This window comes from Agelaius phoeniceus, chromosome 10 (genome assembly GCF_051311805.1).
Source record: "Agelaius phoeniceus isolate bAgePho1 chromosome 10, bAgePho1.hap1, whole genome shotgun sequence".
NCBI classification, from domain to species: Eukaryota; Metazoa; Chordata; class Aves; order Passeriformes; family Icteridae; genus Agelaius; species Agelaius phoeniceus.
The window spans coordinates 17,550,948-17,563,048 of NC_135274.1; the positions used below are offsets into that span (position 1 = coordinate 17,550,948).

The 12,101-nt window shown below is 57.9% G+C and overlaps 1 long non-coding RNA gene across 1 annotated transcript; it reads right to left on the reverse strand.

The window, feature by feature from the left end:
* Window positions 1–210: 210 nt before the first annotated feature.
* On the reverse strand, window positions 211–952 carry LOC143694850 (uncharacterized). The gene is made up of 3 exons (XR_013183575.1): window positions 849–952; window positions 531–650; window positions 211–225 (listed from the first exon to the last, which is right to left on the reverse strand). It is a non-coding gene; the product is annotated as an uncharacterized LOC143694850 (long non-coding RNA).
* Window positions 953–12,101: the final 11,149 nt, after the last annotated feature.

A 12,101-nucleotide genomic window follows, 5' to 3' on the forward strand; every position in this document is an offset into this window, starting at 1 on the left:
TCAGCCGTGGCCCAGAACGTGCTGCAGGTGTGCAACCTCCCAGTTACTTGTCCTCTCCATCTGCAAAGAAGAAATGAGATTTGCTCAGCCACCTTCTCCCTGAGGGGCAAGCTGGGAGCCCCAGGGCATTTTCTTGCAGGGGCACAGGGATAGAGGGAAAGGAGATCCCACAGTCCTGCTCACCTATCTGCTCATCTGAGTCATTCTCTGCCTCCTCCGAGGAATCTGTTGAGGGTTGCAAGAAAGCCCCACATCAGCTTACACCATAACCACATTTGCTGTGGTCCTCCTCACCTCCCTGTGCCATTACCTCCAGACTGTGCTGGTGGTTATGTGCTGAGGGAGATGCCTCCACACCCCACACAGCCCAGGGCATGGCACAACCTGCACCTGAGCACCCCAAAACCCATCCGCCATCTGCTCAGGGCTCTTGCTGCCTTAACCACAGGGAGGCTGGGACATTCCTACTCCCCTCCCAGCCCTGGGCACCAAGACAGCACCACCCCAGTGCACATGAGCTGCAGACCCACCCATGCTGGGGGACTGGTATCCATCACAGCCGATCTTCGGCCTCTTCTCACTGTAGCGGGCGCAGAGGTGGGCACTGCCCGCCCGATTACAGCACCAGTCATACAGCTTCAGCTCCTGGTCTGGGGGCAAAAAGGACAGTGAGGGGCTGAAGGGAAGGGGAGGGAGATGGGCCGGTTCCAGGCGAGGCTTTTGGCAGCTCCACACTCCCTCCAAGGGAAACAGCATGTCAGGAAGCAGGTTGGCACAGAGATTAAAATTATTTACAGGCTAAACAATGCCAGCCTCAGGCAGGGGATGCCAAGGCTGGCTGTGCTTACCACGGTAGGGTGACGCCTGCCTGGAGTTCCTCCAGTACCTCTCCTGCCTCCCCTCGATGAGCTGGTCCTGGCTGTCGTACAGGCAGCGCACGCCGGCGCCGTGCTGGTTGGGGGAGGCCGAGTGCAGCATGGAGACACGGGCACCCCACCTGCCTGAAATGGGCACCAGTGGGCTTCAGGCAGCTCTGCCCGGCCAGCACACCTGCCTCAGGGCAAGGACTGGGCCAGAGCTGGCTCCTTGTTATCCAGCACTGCCCCCACATCACCCACGGTGCTACAGGGGTTTGGAGGAACTGATGGAGACCATCCAAGCAGTCCCCAGGGGGAGACCCTGGTCCCCAGCACCCCCATGCAGGTCAGACCAACTCTGGCCAGTCTAATAAGACAAGAAGAGGTCAGCCCTCAATCCTCCCCACTTTTCCTGTCTCTGAAGGGTAGGCCAGCCCCCTTCTCCTTTTCCTTAGGGTCCCCTGCCCACCCTGCCAGGTGGGACCCCCCCCACCCCTGCAGGAAAGGTGGGGAAGGACAGCTTGGGGATGGGGAGGGTGAGGTACAGGATGTTTACTTGCCTCCACGGCTGCTCTTGAAGCGTGGGTCCTGCTGCCCTTGCTGCAGGGAGCAGGGGCAGGTGGGCAGGCCCTGGCTCCATGCCCGGGGCTCCTGCTGCTGCCCCGTCCACGCCAGGCACTTCAGCCGGTAGTTGATGCCCACGCGGCTCTCCAGCTTGTAAATCCACAACCCACGGAGGTCTGAGCAGGGAGAGAAACCATGAGCTGTCACCTTTGGCCAAGGGGACCACGGGGGCTGTTCTGTCTCAAGGTGAGAGTCATGTGGTGCTGATGCTAGAAGCTAAGCCCATGTTGACCTCCACCCTACGTTCAACAGCCACTCAACAGAAGGGAAACAGGGGGAGAGGCTCTTGTCAAAGAAGAAAGCCTTGGGACAGAGCCATTGGCACAAGAAGTGACCATGGGCACAGCAGGGATGTTTCAGCCTTAGGGCATAGTGGGTACCCAGGGGAAATGTGCTTCAGGGGGAAAGCCTGGCCTTGGGAACTCAGTGAGAGCCTTGCCACAGGGGCAGGCTGGATTTCATTCCCTGGGAATATTCCCCTCCTTGTGAACCCACCCCAGCTGTGTGGCACTACCTGTGTTGTAGCCCCTGAACTGGTCAGGGCGATATTTGGCAGCTGGAGGTCTCTTAGTCAGATCATCGTTGTGGTAAAAGCCATCCCCACTGAGTGAAGAGAAAAGAGAAAAAATCAGGGGTTGCTCTTCCTGAGTGGGATTATCCCAGCCCCAGCCCCAGCCCCAGCCTGCCCTTCAGCCATCCTGACCCTGTGCCAGTGGAACTGCAGCACCCACATGACAGCTCTTGGGACAGGAGGGCAAAGGCATGAGCTGCCCCAGCCTGCTTCCTCCTCCATATGGGGTACAGTTCTTTTTGGGTGCTACAAACACTCCTGCTGCATCAGGGACTGAGCCCACAGGCATCTGGAGACCCTCAGGAGCAGCTTCCATGGTTTCCAGCATTTTGCCGGGCGATTTGGAGGAGAAACCCACAAGTGGTCACTCACAGGCACACACGTCTGTGCTGCCTGTGCTTCCCATCCAGGCCACCTTTTCCTTACCCAGCTGCAGCAAGCAGCTAATGAGAAAGCCCTGGAGACAGCGTGTACGGGGAGAGACGTAATGCGAGGAGGCAGGAAGCAACTGCTCCGGCCAAGCACGGAAATCCCTTCCCTCGGCTGGTGCAAAGTTCAGCAAACATCCCCTATTTCCCACTCCTTCCACCCAAACTGCCAGGATGCTGGGGGCCCAGGACTCTAGAGGGATTTGTGGATCTTACAACAAGCACAGCCCAGCAAGACAACATGCTGCAGCATGATCCAGTCCCTAATGGAGCGAATTTGTTTGTGAGGCCCCTATATGTTAGAATATATGGGCATGCAGACCACATCTGGGCTGTCCTCATCCTTGTAGGGCACTCCCTGGGATATGGGGGAAGGATTCAACCAGTGGGAGCTGTGGGTGGGATGCATCCCAGTGCTCAGAGGAGGCAGGGATGGGGTGCTGAGCTGCTGTACCTGGTGTAGCCAATGAGCACATTGGTGGAAGTGAGCCTGGTGTAATCCCACTGCATGCCTCCATCCTGGTACAGCATCAGGATGTAGGACCTGAAGCCATCAGTGGTCAGGACAGCCTGGTATGTGATTGTCTGGGAAGAAGTGTTGCAGACAGGTAAGAAAGTGAATGAAGATGTGGGGTTTAAAATTCAGGGTGTGGGGCAGTGCTTGCTGGGGAAGGGCCAGACTGAGGTCTGGAGGGAAACAAGGCACACACAGCTAGGCCTGGTTCACATTTCACATGGAAAATGTGATGGCTTTACTTTGAAACTGTTCCATGACAAGCTTCAAATTCACCCAGTTTTATGCCTCTGAAAAACAGCATTTCTGGTGTGCAATAAACTCCCACCACCTAAAGAGAAAGGTTTTATGGAATGGGGGAAGTTCAACTAAAGGTGTCCCTCAAAAAACCTGAAAACCACCAAAACACGGGCACAGCCCAGTCCTTTTTGGCAAAATTCTTCAAGACTGGCCTTTGTCACAAAACTGGTTCTTATATTCAGGCACAGAGAAGGTCACTGCCTGCAGGTCTTGGTGTTTTTTGACAACTCAACAGCGCCTGTGTCCCATCAGCCCTCACCTTCCGGGTGTCAGTCCGTGCTGCATGGACAGGTGCCTTCTCCCAGGTGATTTTCAGGGTCCAGGCTGCAGAGTAGGAGGACCTCAGGTACCGCCGGACCTTCGCTTCCACGTCACGGACAAACGGCGGCTTGGCCGTGTTGAGGGTGGAGAACTCCTGGGGGTTGGGAGCACACATGCCTGTGTCAGCTCCCAGTGGGACAAAACAGGCCTAGACTGGGGTCACACTCAGACCCTTGTAGCCAAAGTGCTGGATGGGATTTGGATGGCTCAAGAGGTGACATAGCACCAACAGCTCTTAGATTTGGCTCAAAAAAGGGAAAACCATTCATGGACTCCATCTCAAGAGGCATCCACAAAATAAATGATGAGCTTATAATCAAAAGGTGTTTCGTGCAATCATGCTCCCAGGTGGCTTCACTCACCTGGTAAAAGGTGGTGCCAACACCTCTGGAGAAGTCAGCGTTGTCCCAAAACACAGCGATCATGGGGACCTCTTCATGGCCATTGAAGCCACTGGGAGGAGGGTTGGGGTACATGAGGATGTTGTTGTCTGAGGCTGGGAAAATGATCTGTCCATTGTCTGTGAACTGAGCAGAGGGATCCCTCCATCAGGTGAGGTCAGGACCAGCAGCACTCCCTGGCATGGGAGGGGGGCAGCCCTCCCATTTCCAAGTCTGTTTTGAGCAATGCCCAAGGAAAGCCACCACCTGCCACTGCTGAAATGGCCACAAAGTCACCTCCTGCTGCAAACAGACCCCAGCAGCATCCCAGCAGCTTCAGCCCCACAACAGTCCCATCCCAGGCACCTGGTGCCTCTCCCAGGGGTTTAGGTGATGGCCAATTGCCCAATGAGTCAAGCCCAAGTGGACTCACATAGAGAGAGCTGCGCAGGGTTTTCCCAAATGGGAATCCAGTCTCAGGCTTGAAAAGTGGAGAATTAAAATCCACTCTCCTTTCCACGTACTCCTGATCATTTTCCCTTGCTCCATACCCATAGAGGGGCACAGCCGGAACTGGAAAAGCAAGCAAACAAACAAACAAACAAACAATAAAACCAAACCACATTTACAGCAAAGCTTTTGTTCTGTATCAAAAAATTTAAAAGGGCTGAAATTATCTTGCTTCTACTGGGACAGAACCTGGGCAGCAGAAGGATGGGAGGACACTGCTTAAAGCCTCCAGGGACACTCTGCATGTCACCTTCCCTTGCAGGAGCTTGTTCCCACTCCTTTCACTGCCTTACACAAACACAGCTGCCCTAAACCTCCTATGATGGCCTTTGTGGTCACTGTCCCCTGCTTCAACCAGCCCTGTTGGGACACTGAATGACTGCCATTAGGAGGGGAAGAACATTGTACAAGGACTGTGGCAGGGGACAGCACAGAATTAAACACCCACAGCTCTTTCTAGAGACTTCTACAGCCTTCAGCTCCCTATTTATTTCTGTCAAAAAAAAATCATTTGGAGGGTATGGGTTTTCCAGTTGATGGCACTGTATTTAAAGCAGACTCAGCCTGCCAACGTTGCAAGCTCACGTGCAGGGGCTCCTCGTGCCATATCTCCCCCAGGATCCTGCCTTCAAATAGATCCCTTCTTTTCTGGGCACTGGATGTCCCTGAGGATGGTCCATCAGGAAACTGGATGTGTTAGTCCCACCCAGGCTGCTCTGCGAGCATCACCTACCTGTGGGACTGGGCAGCAGGGCTGGGGCAGCTGCTGGCACTCCTGGTGGAGCTGGAACCACGGGGGACGATGCACGGGAGGTGACAGTGGCTGTTCCTGGCCTGGGAAGCACCTCCCTGCCTCTGGGGAGAGGGGCTGCTGGGGCTGGGGCCGGGCTGCAGGATGTGGCTGGGCGTGCAGTGGCTGGGGACCCGCCCTGGGATCCCCCCCGGCCTGGGAAGGCTCCAGCAAAGCTTGACCCAGAGGTGGCAGGGGCTCTGTGTGCCAGGCTGGTGGTCAGCTCCCTGCCCAGGGGTGGCTGCAGGGCAGCAGGTGATGAGCCACCAGCAGGTCCTGGCCCCAGGGTTTTTGCTCCACTGCCAGCAGTGATCCCAGAGGGAGGAAGGGCGAGGAGCCCTGGGCTCCCCCCAGGTGGGGAGTGAGTCTCCATCTGTGCCCTGGGAAGGAGATGGGTTACGTCCCCCTGCCCTGTCACAGTTCCCTGGAGCACAGCGCTCCCTTCTCCAGGAGCGGGGCTGTCAGCATCCCCAGAGGGGGCTCCGGGGCTTCCCGGCTGCTGGGGAGGCAGGAGCAAGGCAGCTCCCCCTGGCACAGCAGCCCCCAGCTCTCCCTTTCCCCCTGCAGAGGACCCCACTATCGACTCACGTGCCAAAGGCCCAGGGCTGGCAGACGCCCCCTCTGCAGGATTCTCTCTCTGTGGAGCAGAAGGCAGCACTGGGGCAGCGTTGGGGGATGTGGGAGCACGAGGGGACGCTTCTCCCAAAGGTGCTGGCATGCCTGAGGCCACCTCATCTTCAAGAGACCACGAGTGAGCACCTCCAGCTGCTTCTGGCAGCCCACCTGGTGAGCCTGGCAGCAGGGGGCTGCTCCCACTCTGGGTGCTTGGGGCAGAGTTGGGGTCCCCACTGGGTGCCAGCCCCGAGCTCAGCCCCTGTCCAGGGAGAAGCAGAGAGCCAGGCACTGAGGTGGTCACGCCATTGGAAACACCACTATTGTCTGGAGCCACTGGGACCAGGCTGGCAGCAGGAGAAGGTCCCCCATTCACCGAGGCTCCTCCAGGCACCTGCACCACATTGACCTCGCTCGGTTTTCCATTGGAAAGTTCGGTATTGGCACCACTTTGGGTGCCAGGGACAGACACAGAGGCTTCTTGAGGGCCAGCAGCCTCCAAGCCTGTGTTCAAGCCAGCACCAGCTGCAGTAGCTCCAGGAAGACCTTTTCCATCAGCAGCCTCACCCGTCCTCCCAGGTGATGAAGACCCCTCTGTAGATGAGGAAGAAGATGCAGACTGCAACACACTTCCCGTTTCTCCATCAAGGCTTTCTGAACCAGCTGGTCCCATTCCAGTAGCAGCCTGGGACTGCCCTGTGGACCCTACATCACCAGGCCCTTCACTTGCCCCTTCTCCTGCAGCAGGAAGGACCCCAGTGGCAGCACCCAGGGCAGGCTGAACACCTTCAGCAGCACTGTCTGTGTCTCCCAGTGCTCCCAGGCTGGATGGATCTGAAACAGAGGATGCTGCGACATCACCACTGGGAGAGGCTGAACCAGATGAGGAACCTGCACCAGGCAGTTCACCCTGCTGAGGGCTGACAGCTGAAGGACTTGTCTCCATGTTGGGATTTCCACTCTCTGCGTTTCCTGCCTGTGCCACATCCCCTGCACTCTCAGCCCCCTGCACCAGACCAAGACCTGGGCCAGTTTCATCTTCTGGAGAGGCTGGGGACAGACTGTCAGGGCCAGGGGCTGCAGATGACATGGGTCCTGCTTCATCACCCCTTGACATAGAAGGTGCTGCCACATCACTGGGAGACATAATATCAGATGGGGAACCAGCACTGGGCACTTGATCCATCCCAGCTGCTGCTGCTCCACTCCCTGCAGTGGAGCTCAGGGATGGTTCAGACTCAATCCCACTGCCTGCTCCTTCCAGTGCTGGCTCTGCTGCTGGCAGCCCCACGTTGGTGCCAGGCTGGTCCCCAAGGCCAGGTGAGGGGGGTCCCACTGGTTCATGAACGGCTGAGCTGGGGGTACCCCATGCTGAAGTCGAGTCGGTGTCTGGCCCTTGGGCTCCAGGGAGTCCTGCTCCCCCAGGAGCACCAGCTGCTGTTCCCCATGGCTGTGACCCTCCAAAGGATGGAGACCCAGGTGCTCCCTGGGCAGCACTGAGGTCAGGGCTCACTGGCGTCTGTGCCTCAGACCCAGGGCCAGTGACAGACCCCAGGGCTGGGGAAACAGCCACAGGAGCGCTGGCAGATTCACTGGGCAGGTCCCCTGGTCCTTCAGGCCCCGAGAGATCAGACTCCATTTCAGCATTGCTGGGAGGTTCAGAACTAGATGAGGACACTTGTCCCAGTGCTGGGGCTCCTCCCGTTCCTGTTTCTGTTCCATCTCCAAGTGCTGATGGAGGTGAAAGTTCAGCAGGCACGACATCCCCGGTTTCTTCTGCTGGCAGCTCTCCAGTGTTAGTGAGGTCCTGCTGAGGGCTGACAGCTGAAGGACTTGTCTCCATGTTGGGATTTCCACTCTCTGGGTTTTCTGCCTCTGCTACATCTCCTGCACTCTCAGCCCCCTGCACCAGACCAAACCCTGGGCCAGTTTCACCTTCTGGAGAGGCTGGGGACAGACTGTCAGGGCCAGGGGCTGCAGATGACATGGGTCCTGCTTCATCACCCCTCGACACAGAAGATGCTGCCACATCACTGGGAGACATAATATCAGATGGGGAACCAGCACTGGGCACTTGATCCATCCCAGCTGCTGCTGCTCCACTCCCTGCAGTGGAGCTCAGGGATGGTTCAGACTCAATCTCACTGCCTGCTCCTTCCAGTGCTGGCTCTGCCAGGCTGGCTCCTTGCCCTGCTGCTGCTGGCAGCCCCACGTTGGTGCCAGGCTGGTCCCCAAGGCCAGGTGAGGGGGGTCCCACTGGTTCATGAACAGCTGAGCTGGGGGTACCCCATGCTGAAGTCGAGTCGGTGTCTGGCCCTTGGGCCCCAGGGAGTCCTGCTCCCCCAGGAGCACCAGCTGCTGTTCCCCATGGCTGTGACCCTCCAAAGGATGGAGACCCAGGTGCTCCCTGGGCAGCACTGAGGTCAGGGCTCACTGGCGTCTGTGCCTCAGACCCAGGGCCAGTGACAGACCCCAGGGCTGGGGAAACAGCCACAGGAGCCCTGGCAGATTCACTGGGCAGGTCCCCTGGTCCTTCAGGCCCCGAGAGATCAGACTCCATTTCAGCATTGCTGGGAGGTTCAGAACTAGATGAGGACACTTGTCCCAGTGCTGGGGCTCCTCCTGTTCCTGTTTCTGTTCCATCCCCAGGTGCTGATGGAGTTGACAGTTCAGCATTTGCCAAGTCTTCTGTTCCTCCAGTCAGCAGCTCTCCATTATCAGCAGGAGATACTGAGGGCTGAAGGGCTGGAGGACTCGTGTCACTCTGGGTATCTTCATAGGGACTGGCAGCCCCTGAACCTTCTGCCTGTGCCATGTCCCCTGCTCCCTCAGCTCCCTGGCCTTGGATCCCAGCAGTGGGCCAGGCCAGTCTGCCAGGTACAAAAGGTGCTGGGCTCGGGGCACCTGAATCTGAACTCAAGCCAGTGCCAAGTCCCTCAGCTTCCTGGGGAGCTCCAGCTGGCAGTGACTCCCCAAGAGATGGAGACACGGCTGCTCCTGGGCCAGCAGCGAGGTCAGGACTTGCTGATGTCTGTGCTGCAGCATCAGCTTCAGGCAGGGTGCTGGCTCCAGCCTCAGGGGCTGGGTGAGCAGCCCCAGGAGCACTGGGGGTGTCTGTGGGGGCTGTCAGAGCATCAGGAAGCAGCAGTGGCTGCTCTGCAGTGGGGGTCTGCCATGGGGCAGGCTGGAGGGATGGACTGGCCAGATGCACAGCTCCCACATCCCCTGCGGGCAGCGCAGTGGCCGAGACCGGGAGATTCGTGTCACTCTGTGCCTCAGTGGGAGCCCCTGGTGCCGGCAGGGAGGGGGCAGTGTCCTCTGCTTCCTCAGGCGCCGCTGGTGCCCTGCTGGCTGCAGGCAGCAAGGCTGAACCGGGAGCGTCTGATGACATCCCGGGAACTCCCTGCCCATCCCCATCCCCATCCCCACCATCGGATGGTGTCAGCGAAGTGTCCGGGCTCACTGCCTGGCCAGGGAGGAGGGAGGCCTTCCCAGGGCTTTCCACTGTTCCTGACATCGCTGGGCTCTCTGCAGGTAGGTGGGATGAGCTGGCTGTGCTGAGTTCACCATTGATTGCATCTCCTGGATGTCCAGATTCTGAAGCCAAGGGACTTTCCTCACCAGCTGGGGCCGTTTCTCCGGCTGGCTCTGGGTTGATGCCCTCAGCTCCACCCACTGCTCCATCCTGCTGGGTTGGAAGCAGCTCCCCAGCATCAGGACTGGAGCCCGAGGAGTTGGCACTGGTTTCACTTTGAATATCTTCAGGCAGGATCACACCTTCCTCCACTGCTCCCTGGGCTGTGGTCAGCCCTTGGCTGGGCAGCACAGTGACACCAGCAGTTGGCTGTGGCACCCAGGTGACTGCCAGTGGAGGGGTGCTGTGGAGGAATGTAGTGCCAGTACCGAGGTCTGTAGCGATGTCCTCCTTGACACCCTCAAGGACAGGGGTGGTCCCTAGAGGGACATCAGGAGGGACCTCTGGTTCATCATGCGCTGCTTCTGGGGTGACAGCGGGGTGCTGTGTGGTGATGGCAGCAGCAGTCGTGGCCATATTGGGAGCAGCTGAATTTCTCTCTGAATTACTCTGAGTCGTGTTCAGAGCCTTGGTTTCATTCCCCAAAGCTGAAGGGCTGTATTCGCTCGTCGCCATCACTGGGTCCATCTCAGTCCAGGGAGGGAAGGTCTCAGCATCAGCTGCTGTGGCACTCCTCTCTGTGGTATGGGGCCACTCGTTCTCTGTTGTCATGGGGAAAGCTGTCCCCACAGTAAAGGGCCCATCGGTGGTGACAGGGACAGCAGTAACAGCCCCAAGCCCTGCAGAGAAGCACAAAGTGGAGTGTTACAGTGGGAGCTGGAGCTGGCAGCCTGCCAGGCTCAGACACCTCTCTGTGAGAATCATGAAGCTTCCACCATTTCCTAAACCCCCTCTGTCTCATCCCACAGCCCTACAAGGCCCTGATTTAAAAGCCAAGGAGTGCAGTCTGGGCTGCCTTGGGTACAGCACTGCACATTGCATCCTCAGCATCAGCAGCTGGCAGCTGAGGCCGGACACAACTTGTGGCAGGTCAGAGGGAGACACCAGTGCAAGCCTGGAGGAAAAGCACCTGCTGAAGCCCAGTCCAGTTGTGCTGGGGATGGCACTGGGATGCCTGGCCACTGGCTAGGGCTGGAGCTAAGTAAGTCTGGTTGATAGCCCTGGGGGTGTCTGTGGAGCTCTGCCACCTCAGGGCAGCACTGCAGGGACAGCTCTGAGCACAGTGGCTTCTGCAGAGCCTGGGGGTTCTGTGTTTTTTCACCTTTTGGGTGTCTGAGGGACATTTAAATAACTTTACACAAAGCCCTTTGTCAGACAGGAAAGCCAAGGCTTAGGGAAGCCTTCCCTGACTGCAGATGGATTCTGATCTGCAGCACTTCAAGCAGGTTCAATAAAACTCTCCTGGGCTGGGTGCCTGCCTACTCCTGCCCCCATCCCTCTTGCCTCCAGCTGAGTGAAGGCACCAGAGGTTCTCCACCCATGGAGGAAATATTTGCAAGCTCCCAGGACCAAGCCCTTCTTACAAGTTCTCTCCTCCTGCTGCCAAAATTTAACCCAGATCCAGGAGCTCTGCAGAAAGGAGGAGACACCTGCCCACATCCCAGACGTGTCTCCCAGAACCTACTGGCACCCATGGGTGATGTTTCACACGGTCTCATTTTCAGGACAGGGACAGAGGCTCTGGGGTGACCAAGCTGCCGCCGCTGGCTCCATGAGGAGCCGGCTGGATCTGCTGACGCTTGGCTTTAGGGAGCTCCAATTAGGGGAGACGAAGGGCACCCCGATGGCAAGATCCAGCAGGGCTCTACCACAGCCTGACAGCCCCAGCCTGTTCCCAATCCCGGTGCTCCAGTTCATCAGGTTCCCCCTGACAGGCAAGCAGATCTCCCTGCAGCAGAGGTGCCTCCAACCTCACTGCAGGCTCAGCTTGTTAGCTCCCAGATAGCTTGTGCAGGGTCATTAATGAATATCAGCTCCTGTGCCAGACCAGTCCTCCAGGGGTCCATCCTCTGCTAGACCCACATTCCCTTTCCTGGGAGGCTGCTTCAGTGTCATCTTCCCTGGCTGGAAAAGGCTCTTTGTACCAGCACCCTCAGCCAAAGGAGCTCAGCAGCTTCCGTCCCCATCTCAGGGAAAACAAAGTACATCAGTCAAGTCACCCCAGTTTAGTTTGGCCCACTCACCCTGGTAAATCATTGTTTTATCTTAATTCTTCAATGTGGAGCAGGAAATGCCATCTACCCCACACACCCATTCATGGGAAGTTTGTGCAAGAGGGGCCCCAGCATGGAGCACCAGCATTTGCACTTCCCTGGGATGTGGGAGGGATGGGAGCATCCCTGGGTCCTGCTCTGCCAGCTGGCTTCCCTTGGCTCCTTTGCTGGAGGGGCCCACAGCTGCCTGCAGGCTTCGGGGCTGGGCTCTCATCTCTGCCATGGCTCCACGCCTGCAATCAGCCCCTCGGGCTGATGCCTGCCCTGTAAAATGCTTTTCCAGCTCTTTGGCTGCAATGCCTTGCAAGGACTGGTCCTAAGAGGAGTTTCCAGTACAGCCAGGAGTGAAAAGCATCTCACAGAGTACCTGCTGCACCCTGGCAGGGCTTGGGTAGCACACGGGCTAGCAGAGAATAAAGGACATACCATGCAGAATCCAGGCGCAG